Source organism: Calypte anna, chromosome 2 (assembly GCF_003957555.1).
Source record: "Calypte anna isolate BGI_N300 chromosome 2, bCalAnn1_v1.p, whole genome shotgun sequence".
Lineage (NCBI taxonomy): Eukaryota > Metazoa > Chordata > Aves > Apodiformes > Trochilidae > Calypte > Calypte anna.
In genome coordinates, this window is record NC_044245.1 from 90,642,049 (window position 1) to 90,655,014 (window position 12,966).

General features: G+C 40.4%; 1 long non-coding RNA gene across 1 annotated transcript; it reads left to right on the forward strand.

Annotated features, from left to right (window-relative positions):
- The first annotated feature begins 6,531 nt into the window (after window positions 1–6,531).
- LOC115597924 lies at window positions 6,532–10,206 on the forward strand. Its single transcript, XR_003987256.1, has 3 exons — window positions 6,532–6,638; window positions 8,080–8,148; window positions 9,545–10,206. It is a non-coding gene; the product is annotated as an uncharacterized LOC115597924 (long non-coding RNA).
- The last annotated feature ends 2,760 nt before the right edge of the window (window positions 10,207–12,966 follow it).

Below are 12,966 nucleotides of genomic sequence, written 5' to 3' on the forward strand. Positions count from 1 at the left end.
ACTATTAGCTCATTTTTTCTTCCTTCTGCTGTCTTGCACGGTTTCTTCTATGTTATCTGTTGCTGTAAGAGGAATATATGTATATATTTAGGTCCAGGTGATCTGCACTTCAAGTTGCTTAACTTAATAGTTTGCATGTGATGACTTCTGGTTCTCTGACAGGAAGTTATGGTTAGAAGATCATGTCTATGTGGGCATATTATTTTGTAGTGAAGACATGTTTTTTTCAAATATGATGAAATGATACCCCTGTTGTTATCTGTCTCCTTGCTCTGTTTTTGCAAAAGCAACAGAATAAGGATATAATTTTCACTCTGTCATAGTTCTAGGAATGAAAACTCAGGTACTGTTGACAGCCCTGCAGTGGACTCTCATTCTGATCTTGTGCAAGTCTCAAAATCTTTGTAATACTCATTTTATAAATGCCATTACTCTTGCCCCACAGACAAGGCATAAGTTATTCAATGCCTGCAGATACATTGATATATGTATTTGAAGGAAATATGGGATATTAATATCTTATTATTATTATTTTTATATATCCTCACAAACCCCTGACTTTTGTGTTTTTACAGAGCTTTTACAACATGTCTGTGAAACTAGATTACAGAGCAACTATCGTGTGATTGATATTTTTTCCTTTTAGCTCATGCAATCCCACTCTCTTTGTCTTTCTCTGCTTGTGCATGTGGCTTTTGTATCCAGTAGCCAGATCAGTGAGATTGTGCAGAGGACCAAAGATCTTGAACATACTCTGTTCCTAGATGCTTTATTAAATTAGGCATAGAAAAGAGTGGTGGTCTTAATCCTCATGAGGGAAAAATAGCTGCTTATGTTATCTGTCAGAGATACTCTCAGAAAAAAGTTGTTATGAATGATCATCCAAAGGAAATAATTTACTCAGACTCTATGGCTACAGAAAACAAGGGATCTACTCCACAGCAAAGTTTTTGATCCTTTCTAGGCTCTTATTCCCTGGTTGATTTGAATGGCATTAAGGAGATTAAAAGTCAGTTATCACAAGCCCAAAAGCTGTTCAAAATTGGGCTGCATTAGTTCATGTGCTCACCCAGATACTTGTTCCTTGTAGAGAAATTAAAATGAAAATAAAAGTAATTATTAGAATCCTAAGGGTGAATTTGAAAACCATAAAAGCTGAAAAATCCAAAGGTAAGGCTCTGTGTTCTTGCATATAAACCATGTATTATGAAAACACTAATATGAGAGTGCTTTGTGCTAAATTTTACAATTATAGTTTCAAAATCCATTGCAACCTAAAGCCCTCAATATTTCTCCTCATCCATGTGTGTGTCCTGTCTCCTACCCCTTAAGAATTTGTTTGCTGCTGGCCTTTCTAGGAACGAGGGAACCAAATAACACAGTGGCTGGCTGCCTCTTCTCTTGGGCATGGTCACTGCAGATTGGCTCTAACCATTATTTGTTTTTTTTCCAAATGTTCTGGGGCAAAATGATGGGACAAGGAACGACTGAGCCTGTCTGACACTCCTGCAGCAGTAGCCCTCCTGGAACAGCTGGGGCTTATGATTTTGCTGGACATTCCTTGGCTCAGGCCAAAGTTTCTTGGCACTATTTCACCATCTCGTAGAAAAATCGTGTCAGGGACCCAAGTGCATTCATGGACCTTAAATACTCTGACCAACCTCCCACGGAGCCTCCACCCTCTGCTCAGGAGCTCCACTGCAGCTTAGTCCCTGTCCAAATTACACCCTGAGTGCGCCTGTCTCTAGCTTCAGATGTATTGCCGTCACGTCTGGCCATGGATCCTGTTGACCTGGCTGGATCATGACCCATGGGCTCTGCTCTTAGCTTGGCATTGGACCTGTTTTGTCACTATGGACTTGCCTGGTGATCATGAGAATGTGTACAACTCTGGAGAGCAATGTTAGACCTGGCCTGACCCTGACTTGCTAATTTGCATGGCTGGCTTGAGCTTGGACCTACCTTGCCACCACAAGCTGCCTGGGATTCCACGAGACCTCACACCCTGCCAGAGGTGCAAGGCTACAGTTTGTCTTCAGAGGGTAGTGGTGCTCTCCCTAGCTGACATTCCCTCTGCCCTTTCAGTGAGGAGGATGAGCCAGACAGAGCAAAGCGTTGTAATTTTGATCAGCCTGCATACATGGAATAAAATTTGCCCTTATCCCTCCTTCTTCCACATCCAAAAAGTCCTGGCTAAAATCAGGCGCTTACATGCACATATTAACATTTACATGTGTGGTATGGGCAAACTCATGAGAGGGGTGCCACTGGAGTGGCTTGCCCTTGCTAACCCCATCCCCAAGGAATGGAAATCTCCTTCTGACAAAAGATAGTGGGCCTTAGATTCCTTGGATTTCAGTTTCAGGTGGAGGAAGGGAGAGAAGGAGGGAGAGCTGAGTATTGTTGCTGTCTGCTTCCCTGTGCACAGCACACGTTTCTGCATGGATTTCCAGGAGCAGTCATTGATGATTGCATCAGCAGTAACATCCCTTGATGCTTGCAGTCCCTCTTAAGGAAGCCAGGGACTGGAACACCATGTGGAAACAGAGCTGAAAGCAGGAGGGAATACTGATGACAGATGAGTGAAGAGCAGAAGATCTGCTTTCTGCATGGAGAAATTCCAGCCAGCCCAGCATCTTTCCTCTGATAGCCAACAGCAGGTGCCTGCGAAGGAAGGAGCAGGTCATTTCTGGAGTGACTCCTCTAGGATAGAAACTTCCTGGTCAAGAATCTGAACCATTCTATCTGAAGACTCCCAATGGACCTGACCTTCATGCATATGTTCATTGTCTTTCAGAGAAGTTTGTTAGATCTATGAAGCAGTAGGTGACACTGAGATGCATAACTTACCTGTGTATTATTCAAACCTACCTTCTCTGTTGTGTTTTGTTTTGTTTTGTTTTTTTTTTTCTTTTGTGCAAAGACTTCCATTCTAGACATCTACCTAGGCCTGCCGGGGCATGTTCAGAAAAATATGGTTATAACACCTCTCCAACAAAACTCCTCTCGCCATCTGAAGCTCCTTCATTTCTGTGAGTTTTTGCTGGTAGGGTTTGGGTTGTCCAATTTGCTGTACTTTGTGTCTTCCACGGGAAGAAAATTTTCAACTGATATATGTTGTTTCAATTGAGGGTGATTTCTTTTGCTGGGATGAAAAGAAATAGCACATTACCTTGTACCCTGGATTATTTGTTCCTGGAACAAGTAGTCTTCCACAGCTGATGGAGGGTAACTCAACTGCATTTCTGAATTCCTGACTACATTTTTTACATCTATAACCAATAAGTAAAACTTCCTTGTTTTACTTTTTCATTGAATCCCCAACCTAGGAACTCTAGTTCCTGTAGTTTTCACATCCCAATACTATTGAATGTTATCTGACTAGCTATGCTTCTGGACACAAAACCAGATCCAGATCAGTAACTAGCTGGAGCTACCTCACATTCTGAAAACAGCTGGAAGTATCACTAGATGGGCTATTTGGCTATATGAATTTATTATCTTTACTATTTTACTTATTTTTTTCAATGCATTATTTCTGAAGGTTTTCAACAACAACCACCATTATCTTGACCTTGAAGTCTCCATCTCTGTCAGTAAAATCCTACCAGACAACAGTGAGGAAAGTAGGAATTTTCTGAGGTTTATTTCTGCTGCAGAGGTATACATGACCTTCTGTTACACTGCTTATTCAAGAGCTGCAATGGCAAATTCAGGAGAACTGCTTACATGGAAATTAAGTGCTTTGGGGATCTAGATAAGCATGACAGTTTCTCTAGGATTCAAATATTTTAGGGTGACATAAAAAGTGGCCCCATTGTTCTCGGTTTATGACTGAACAACTTTTAGGTGGCATCCTTCCTGGCATCCACAGAGATCAAGGATGAGGTTTACTATTTAACAGCTGTTGGTGACCTTCTTTGCTCACCAATTTGGAGTCAATGATGTACTAATACCCTGGTTTATCTGGAAGCTGACATCCCAGAGGCAAAACAAAGATTGGTCAGTCCCCTGAGCTGCCTTATAGTGTCTTAATAAAATGTTCTTTCACTGGCATATATTATGTTCTGGCAACTAAAGCACCAAGGACTTCGCTTATCTGTGATCTACCATCTCATTTTTTTTTTCCTGACAGTTACCAAGCTAATTGTTTAACTGATGCATAATTTGGTCTCAAACCTTTCTGGCAAAAGTAGAATTAATGAAGATCCCAAGTGTGTTTCAGACAAATAAAATTTGCCTCAGACTGCAATTTAATTTCAAAGTCTCTAAAGTAAATATTTTTAAAACTACAGAAATAAAAGGGAAACAGCTAAGAAAATGAGGGGTTTTTTGGTGACAATAAAAAATGGTTTAATATTTTTACTTTGTACAGAAATCTGTATCAGTCTTGGAAAATGTTGAGCTGGGGATATTTCCTGTCAATTAAAAGATGGTTTTGAGTTGAATTAAATCAGTACTTAGAATTCCACCTTAAATTCTCTAAAGATGGCACTTGCTTAAGGTTCTGAAGATGGGAATATGATCTGCTAAAAATCAGACAAGTGAGCAGAAACAAACTATGACTTCTGCCCCAGGGGTAATGGAGATGGAGATGAATCCTGACAAGCACACACATGACAAGACCTAGGCAGAGCAAGAACGGGTGACTCACAAATTGTAGTGGCACGTTCTCTCCAAGGGCCTCAGTGTGCAGTAATGCCTGAAAGATCTCAACCAGGATCACATGATGCATACAGTGGTTGGCTGACTGTTGAGCCATATAATAAAATCCCAACAAATTAAGTATAAAACAGCCTCTGGTGAGCTATAGCCCTAATTAGAAAGAAAATTAACAGGTATTGGACTAGCAAAATCCCTGCCAGTAAAGTATGTGGGAGATATCAAAGAGACAGACTTTTGGTGTGTGTTTTATGTTGCTCTGAAGTCGATCCCCTTTTTAATTACTTCTGCCATTATAAGAAAACTGCCTGGATTCTTTCACTGAAAAGACCAGGACAGAGTTGCAGAGAGGTTCATAAATCATCTTGTATGACAGAGGAAGAATGGGGGAGATCTCCACCCTCCACTTTCTCTTCTCTTGGCAGTGTTCTGCTGAAGCTGTGCTGTGTTCTGCATCCCTCTGTGCTCTCTGCCACCTCCCAAATGCTTAGTAAATGCAGGTAGAGCCATCACTGGCAGTGCTGTCTGTTGCCATTGCCAGTGTTCCCCTTGCCCATGGGCACACCATCTTCACTGATGTTAACAGTTTTACTGTGGAACAAGCTCTCACTGAGCCTCAGCCCAGGTCTTTGGAGCTGGATATTTCTTCTCTCTGTGGCAAATTCAGTTGTGAAAATCAGGCCGATCCTTTACAGAAATCTGAAGTGCAAAACTGTAATATTTCATGGCTTCTGGACTCCCAGGATGCTTTCTTTACCTTTCCTTCCTTTTCAGCTTCTCTTCTTGGTCCACTGTGATCGTTCATTTTTCTGCCAAGTTTCTTGTTCTGCCTTTGAATCTTCTTTCCCCTTCTCTTCTTGTATCCTGTTCAGTTTGTCTCCCTTAAGCCATTCTACCCAGAACGAAGGTGCCCTTTGCTTCTTCCTCATCCTGCCAAAGTAGAGCACTGGGCCTCTGTGCTGTCTTAATAAGGGTAATCCTGGGCACACAGATATTGCATGCACATTTCCATGCAAGCTGAGATGTAGCAAATACTCAGAGCAGAATAAAGAGCAGAGGCACTGAGGGTAATCAGAGTTTGTCTGGTTTTTTTGGGTTTTTTTTTCTGTTGTTCATCAGTGACCTCTTTCTAGTCCATCATCCTGAAACAGATGAAAGAGACAGAACTGTATGTCCCAATTCCAACAATTCCAGGCAAGCCACCTTTCAAGCTCTCTGCTAAACCTGTGGTGGTCTGTGTTCCTGCCAGCTCTCACAGATAAAACAAAACCCACCAAATTCCAGACTTAAAAGTTTCATGGTTCGGTACAGACCACCTGCCCCAGATGTAGTGTGCTTGTTGCACTTGCAGCGTAGAGCATTTCTGTGTGCATGCAGGGGCCATCTGATCATAATTATGATGAAATTACTGTCAGCCTTTGACAGCTGAAGTCTGAGGTTCTTGTCCATATCTCTGCTGAGAACTGTAAACTTTTGGTGAAGCATGGACCATATTTGATGAAAACGCCTCTGAGGAGAGGCCTTCTGCCATAGTAGTCCTGTTGGGGGAACAGATTGCCTGGCCAGTGGTGTTGAGAAAGGAGGCAGTTTTTATAGTGCACTTATAAATGCCCTTTGAGAGAATCAGGTATGGGCTTCAGCTAACTGTCTGAACAGCCAGAAACAGTAGTTGTCTCCTAGGTTCTCAGGTTAGTGCAATTCAGGGGATGTGTTTTACAAAGTGCTATTTCAGGATGCAGTTGTGCATCTCCACCTGGGCAGTCCCGTTCTGCCAACAAGGAGTGCTCCCATTCAGGGCCTAAAAACATTCTTTACTTTCTTCTAGGTGTGCTCTGTGCTGATGTCTGTTGTCAATTTCCTCTCTGTTAGATGTGACCACATGTCATAAGTGATGGAGAGGATCCCAGATGAAAAGATAGATAGATTTTGGCAAATTTATTGTCCTTTTAAAGCCATGACCCTACAAGGCACACATGGTATGAATTGGCCGACAGTATTCTGGCAGGCTCTGTAGGCAGCTATTGAAGTCAGGTTTTGGCAAGGATTTAGCTAGCTGGGTTGTTACCACAATTTTTTATAGCTACTGTGGTTTACTTTGACATGGAAGGAGTGACGTAGCACGCTGATTTTAAAAAAGCTTTAGCACTTGTTACCACTTTAATAGTGAGAGCATAGACATCAAAGGGTGGCAAATATGTTACTGCAGCCTAATGAGTCACTGTTTGTCATTGCTAATAAGATGAGGAGTGTTAGCTAGTTAAGATCTGGTAACTTGCTTGCTTGTAATCTTCTTTTTAGGAGATTATGAAATTATCTTGTCATTGAGCAGCTTTGAGTGTATATGGGTGTGGATCTGCCATCCCGAAGGGTGAAGTGGAAGGTGAATGCTTCTAAAGTACCTGTCTTCCTCCCCAGCCTCATCTCATTTTCTTTGTCGTACCTGTGCAGTGAAGACTGCACTCCTGTGTTTACTGCCTTAATGGTTAACTGTGCCTTCATTAGAGGATTCTGTAGTCTGCAAATGTTCCTGTCCTGGTTTGAGCCAGGACAGAACCAATTTTCTCTCTAGTAATTTTACTTTTCAGTTAAGTCTGTTCTAAGTAGAACAGAACAGCTCCATAGATGCTTATACGAGGGCTCCAAGACATAATCTTCAGTCAGAAAGTAAAGCTGCATTGGTATTTTACTGAGTTAAGATGCTAGATTTGGTCATAAATGTGAAAATGAATTCACTGCCGTCAGACATGATAGTTTCTGTTTATCTCTTTGTTTCCTCTTCCCCAGAGTGCACATGCACATGTACACACACACACACACACATACACACACACTGCTTGTCACAATTCAGTACAGCTGGTAATTTTCAGTTCACTAGAAGCTCAGAACAGCAGAGAAATTGTTCAGTCGGGCTTGATGTGGATAACAAGTGTTTGCACACACCCCTCGCTCTTTCTGAGAGGGAACTATCAAGAGAGGTTTGAAAAAGAAAAGTCAAATTGAAGAGAGTCAACACATTAGCCTGGACTTTTTAATATGTTTATTGCTGGTACAGAGGTGCAGGTCTGCCGTGGTTTAGCTGAGACGTGAAGCAGTTAAGATGCAGCATTGCTTTAACTTGAAACCTGGACAGGAGCAAAGCAAGTAGCACCTCACTATTGGGAATCTGCTGCTGAGTGTTTCACACAGTCTAATGATAGTGTCTCACCCGCCCTTTCACCTGCAGAGCAGTTTTTTAATTCCATTAATTCAGTCACCCACCAGCCCCAAAAGTCTCTGGGGCTATGTGTTCAGTGTGAGAAAAGCCAACTTCTGCCACAAGTCTCCGGTATACTCAGGTGCACTAGGAAAGTAAGTGAGAGTTATATGCAAACACTCAAAACTGAATGCTCCTAATTTCCTTCTTTTCTTTCTCTCAAGGCCAAAATATTTCCTCAGATATATATATTCATCTCCATTGAAGATAATGGGAACTAAGCAAGTCTCAAGGTAAATGCAGAGAAACCAGCTATTTTTTTCTGCAGTAAAATACAGTTTTTTACAGGGTGAAATATGTCTCTCTTTAAAAATACAGTCTCCAGATATAGACTCCTCTTGACACTATACCAACATTCATAAAGAATTATTCTCTCTTTGCTATAGTAACTGAGCTAGGAGACTGACCAGTTGTTAACTGGTCTTTTATGACTTAGAAGAAAAATTAATCTATTTTGGCTATAGCATTAGCATCAAGATTTAAAACTGAAATGTAGTTTGCCTTTGTGAAACAAACCTGAAATTTCATTTTCAGTCACATATTTTACTTCTGCATACAGAAGCAGCAGACTGAAAACCATTGGCAATATCACAGAAAGGCCTAAATGTAAAGTGAAACATGAAAGCATATAACACATTAAAAATATGGATACATAATTTTTTTAATATAGATGCATTGAAGATCCATAGCAACCTGCTAAGTTCCTTTTGAAAATGCCAAACCAATTGTTTAACTGCAGCACAGAGCTGTAGGCAAGTATTCTAGTGAGTTGCTCACCATGTATGAGCTCTTGTTTATATAATACAGTGAAGACAGACCAAATATGCACTCTTCCCAAGTTTGTTTACAATGTAATTCAATTCATTCACACCTGATACCACATGACCTGTTCTACCATGTTCAGTTTTTAATAATTTTTACCATCAGGTATTTTTACTGGTGCTGCTGGTATTCATTGTCAGGGATGGGGGAATGAAATCTTGATGGGACTAGAAAACAGTGACAAAATGGAGGAGGTCCAGCCGTATCCATGCGGCTCCCCCATGTTCAACTTACATGCTTTTTGGTGGGTTTGGTGCCCTACATTCTTCTGGTGCCTCCAGCTACCAGATTATATAATTTTATACTTTCTGGTTTTATACTTCTGAAAGCCAAATACCCAGTAGTACCTCTCACAGGCAGGCAGGCTGGCTACACAAAGTTTTAAGTTGAAATTTCCTTGATGCATTGGAAAATTCAAAAATGAACCACAAAGATGCTGATTTCACAGTTACTTTACTTTCACTGTAACTTGTGCAAATTCTCAGATCTTCCAAAACCTTTCTAGAGATTCCACCAGGAGGTAATTGGCATTGCTTCTCTGTGGTGTATGCAATGGCCAATTCAAGCAGAAGACAATTTTGACTGAGCAAACTCTTCAGCTTGATGTGTGTTCCATTAAGTTCCATCATTCCAGCTCAATGTGGTTACTTTAAACTAAGTTAGTCTGTACTGAAGATAGCAAAGTTGCTTCAATTATTTATTTGAAAAAACTTACTCCTGTTCTACTATTTGAAAATCAATCACAAACATTCATCTGCAACATAGAAATGAATATTGTACATATGGTGAACTGTTTGTTTTCTGAAGGTTGCTGTCTGATGGGTAGTTGATATGAACACATGGGAGTTGCTCACGGTACATGTGCATAGACTGTTGGAGAATCATTTGTAGCCTGCTTTTTATGTGACTGTTTTGCAAACAATTTAAACCAGGATAAAGATTCTAATGGAAGAAAAAACTATATAATGAATGAAAGCCTTGAGGAATTAAAAGTTTTCCTGTTTGTGAGCAAGTATCTTTGCCCACCTAAGAAACTAAGAGTTAACTGTGTGAGTGCCACTTAACAGCCATCAGAAGAATAGATCCAGTCCTGAAAAAGACCCTCTGCACTACAGCAAATACAGTTTGTTTCTGAGTGGAGTAACAACATATCAAAACCTGCACAGACAAGCATCACTGATGGTCTGTTTTCATACTAATACTGCCAGTGGGTAATCAAAATTATCAGAGGGCACTCATAACAGGGAACCACTGAGTGCTATCCTGAGTAGTTCCAGTGCATTAATCTGGACAAAAAAATGAGTGTGTGGTGTTAGTCCATTTTGCAGATACAGATTGGAAAGTAATAATTGGAGCAAGGACTGATCAGTTATTATACGGATGTCTGGGCTGCATCTGCTCGAATGAAACTTCAAAAATAGAGTAGCCTTGTGTTTGCACAAAGGATAATCTGGAAGGTGGTGATTCTGAAAGAGCCTCAAATGTAAACTGAATAAACTGAATGTGAACTTTCGTGGTCTCTGGCTGAGAGTGATTGAGCATGGTCTGTAAAATGTAGGGCTGTCAAATAGCAATAGAAGGTGGTACTGCCATGAGGAAACTGTCACTAGAATCCTATCCAGTCTCTATATGCCAAACAGTCTGTCATTAGGAAAGAGTTAGAAGTCTGTAAAAGCTGTGTAAGTGTGACTGATGCAATATGCTACTTGGTTTCTATTTAAAAAAAAGGAAAAAAAATCTTAAAAGAAGACATTTATGGCACATAAGAGCTGTTAAACATTAAAGAAGGTGGCAGGAATGAGATTTCTGGAATGTAAATGTAGATAAACCAAGCTAGAAATGATGGGCCTACTTCTTGATGTAGTTACATGACCCCTGGAAACTACTTTACCAGACATGAATCTTGCTTCTGTCAGTTGAAATCTGTAAGCCAACACTGAATATCTTGCAAAAGTTGTATTCCACTGTACTCAGGACTTGTGCATTTGCAAATGTTCTCAGCTGCAGGACCAAACAGATCAAAAATTAAATAAGGCCAAAGACAGAAGAGGAAAGTTCTTGAAATACCTTACTTGAAAAGCACTGAAATGAAAATATCAGTCATGGACCAGATGAAACGGATCTGTACACTGCTATATATAAAAGAATAATTTTCTGAACATATCAGAAAGGAAGCATTGTACCACAATAAGAAACAACAATTGGCCACTTGCCTGCAACAGAAGAATCTCATCTACGTTTCTGTGAGGAAGAAAAGGTCTCATAGCACTTGCAGATGAATTGCAATGCATCTCCATCATAAGCTGGCATAAGCATCATTTGATAACCATGCTATCTAATAACTTTATAATTAAGCTGCATTATTACAAATATGATTCACAGATGTACTTTATTTGTCATATTCTTCCTTGGACTTACTGGCTCCAACCATAGCTTAATTTTCATACTATGAGGCTAACTGAAAACACTTTGTTATTTCTGAATGCTGAGTTAAAAACTTCATTCCTTCAACAGCCTATCACCTATATTAATCTGCTTGGATATTTCCCTCCTTTCTTTTCTTTCCTTTCCTCCCTTTCCTTCCTTTCCCTTTTTCTTTCCCCTCCTCTTTTCATCCTTTCCTTGTTTTCCTCCTTCCTCTCTTCTCTCCCATCTTCTTTTTCCTCCTGACATTTCAATCTCCCTTTCCTTCCCCCTTTCCTCCCTCCATTCCATTCTTTTTCCTTCCTTTCCTTTCTTCCTTCCCTTCCCTTCCCTTCCCTCCCTTCCCTTCCCTTCCTTCCCTTCCCTTCCCTTCCCTTCCCTTCCCTTCCCTTCCCTTCCCTTCCCTTCCCTTCCCTTCCCTTCCCTTCCCTTCCCTTCCCTTCCTTCCCTTCCCTTCCCTTCCCTTCCCTTCCCTTCCTTCCTTTCCTTCCCTTCCCTTCCTTCCCTTCCCTTCCCTTCCCTTCCCTTCCCTTCCCTTCCCTTCCCTCCTCTCTACTTTCCCTCTACTGCCCCATTCCCCACAGGACTTTTGTCATTAGCAGAAATTAAAGCAAGAGTGTATTTATCTCCACTTTTATTTTTTTTCTATTCCTAAGAAAAAATGTATAACAAAAACCAAAATAAAGAATTTTTTTTTAGTTTAAATTTGTAAGAAAGCCAAAAGATAAAAGTAGTATTGAAAGTACAGTCATATGCTATGTGTTTTGGAAGTAAAAATGAATGATACTCAAATTAAAGGGAAACAGGCATGGGTATGAGGTACAGAAAATTAAAAATCTACATTCAAGTCTGAATGGCTCATCTAGACAATGTAATGAAGGCATGACTGTTTCTATAGCTGATGACACCCCAGACTGACTCCTCTTTCCACTTCAAATGGCCAGGTCAGTTGCAATCATCCTTCAGGTAAGGCCTCGAGTTTACATCTCTGTTTGTCTGCTTAAACCCTGTGTGTAGAATTCCCTGGAGTCTGAAGTGCAGTCTGGGGTACAACTGATGTAGTCACAGAATCATAGAATCATAGAATTGGCTGGGTTGGAAGGGACCTCTGAGATCATCAAGTCTTTCAGCAGGCTGCGTAACATCTCCAACTCTGCTCTTTCTGTAGGTTCATGGTATCCCACCAGCATGATTTTAAGGATGCCAGCTTTCCTCCTTGCAAAAGCAGAAACTATTTCAGTTACCAGTACCAGAACCAGGACTAGTTTTCATAACCTCCGTGCCACAAAGAGACAAAGAAGATGGAACTGAGCCATGGAGTTCAGTGAGATAATTGAATGTATCAGGCTAAGCACATCCTCCTCAGGCACTCAGATGCATTAATGTATTTTTATGGCATGTAAGCTATAAATCCAATGAGCAAACTTTTGACAATGGAAACTTTTATAGCTTCCATCTGAAATACTGGCTCCCTTGCTGCTGAAATAAAGCGATGTGTGTACAGTGAGCCAGTATAAGTGACTTAACTGCTGTTTCATGGATCTCATGGCTAAGAAATAAAAGGTAAAAGGATCCCTTGACAAAACTAAGGACAGCTTCTGGACAAAATATTGTGCTTGACCATCTTATATCTGTTTCAATGAAAATCATATTTGATAATGCTTTGTTCAGCTTCTCACCTAAAAATGCAATGCATTCACACAATTGCTTTTAATTGTATTTATAAAACTCATGGTCATCTTTCATGTTTTACACTACTTGTTTTTTCATTATTCAAAAAGAAATGCACTAAAATGGATTTCAAC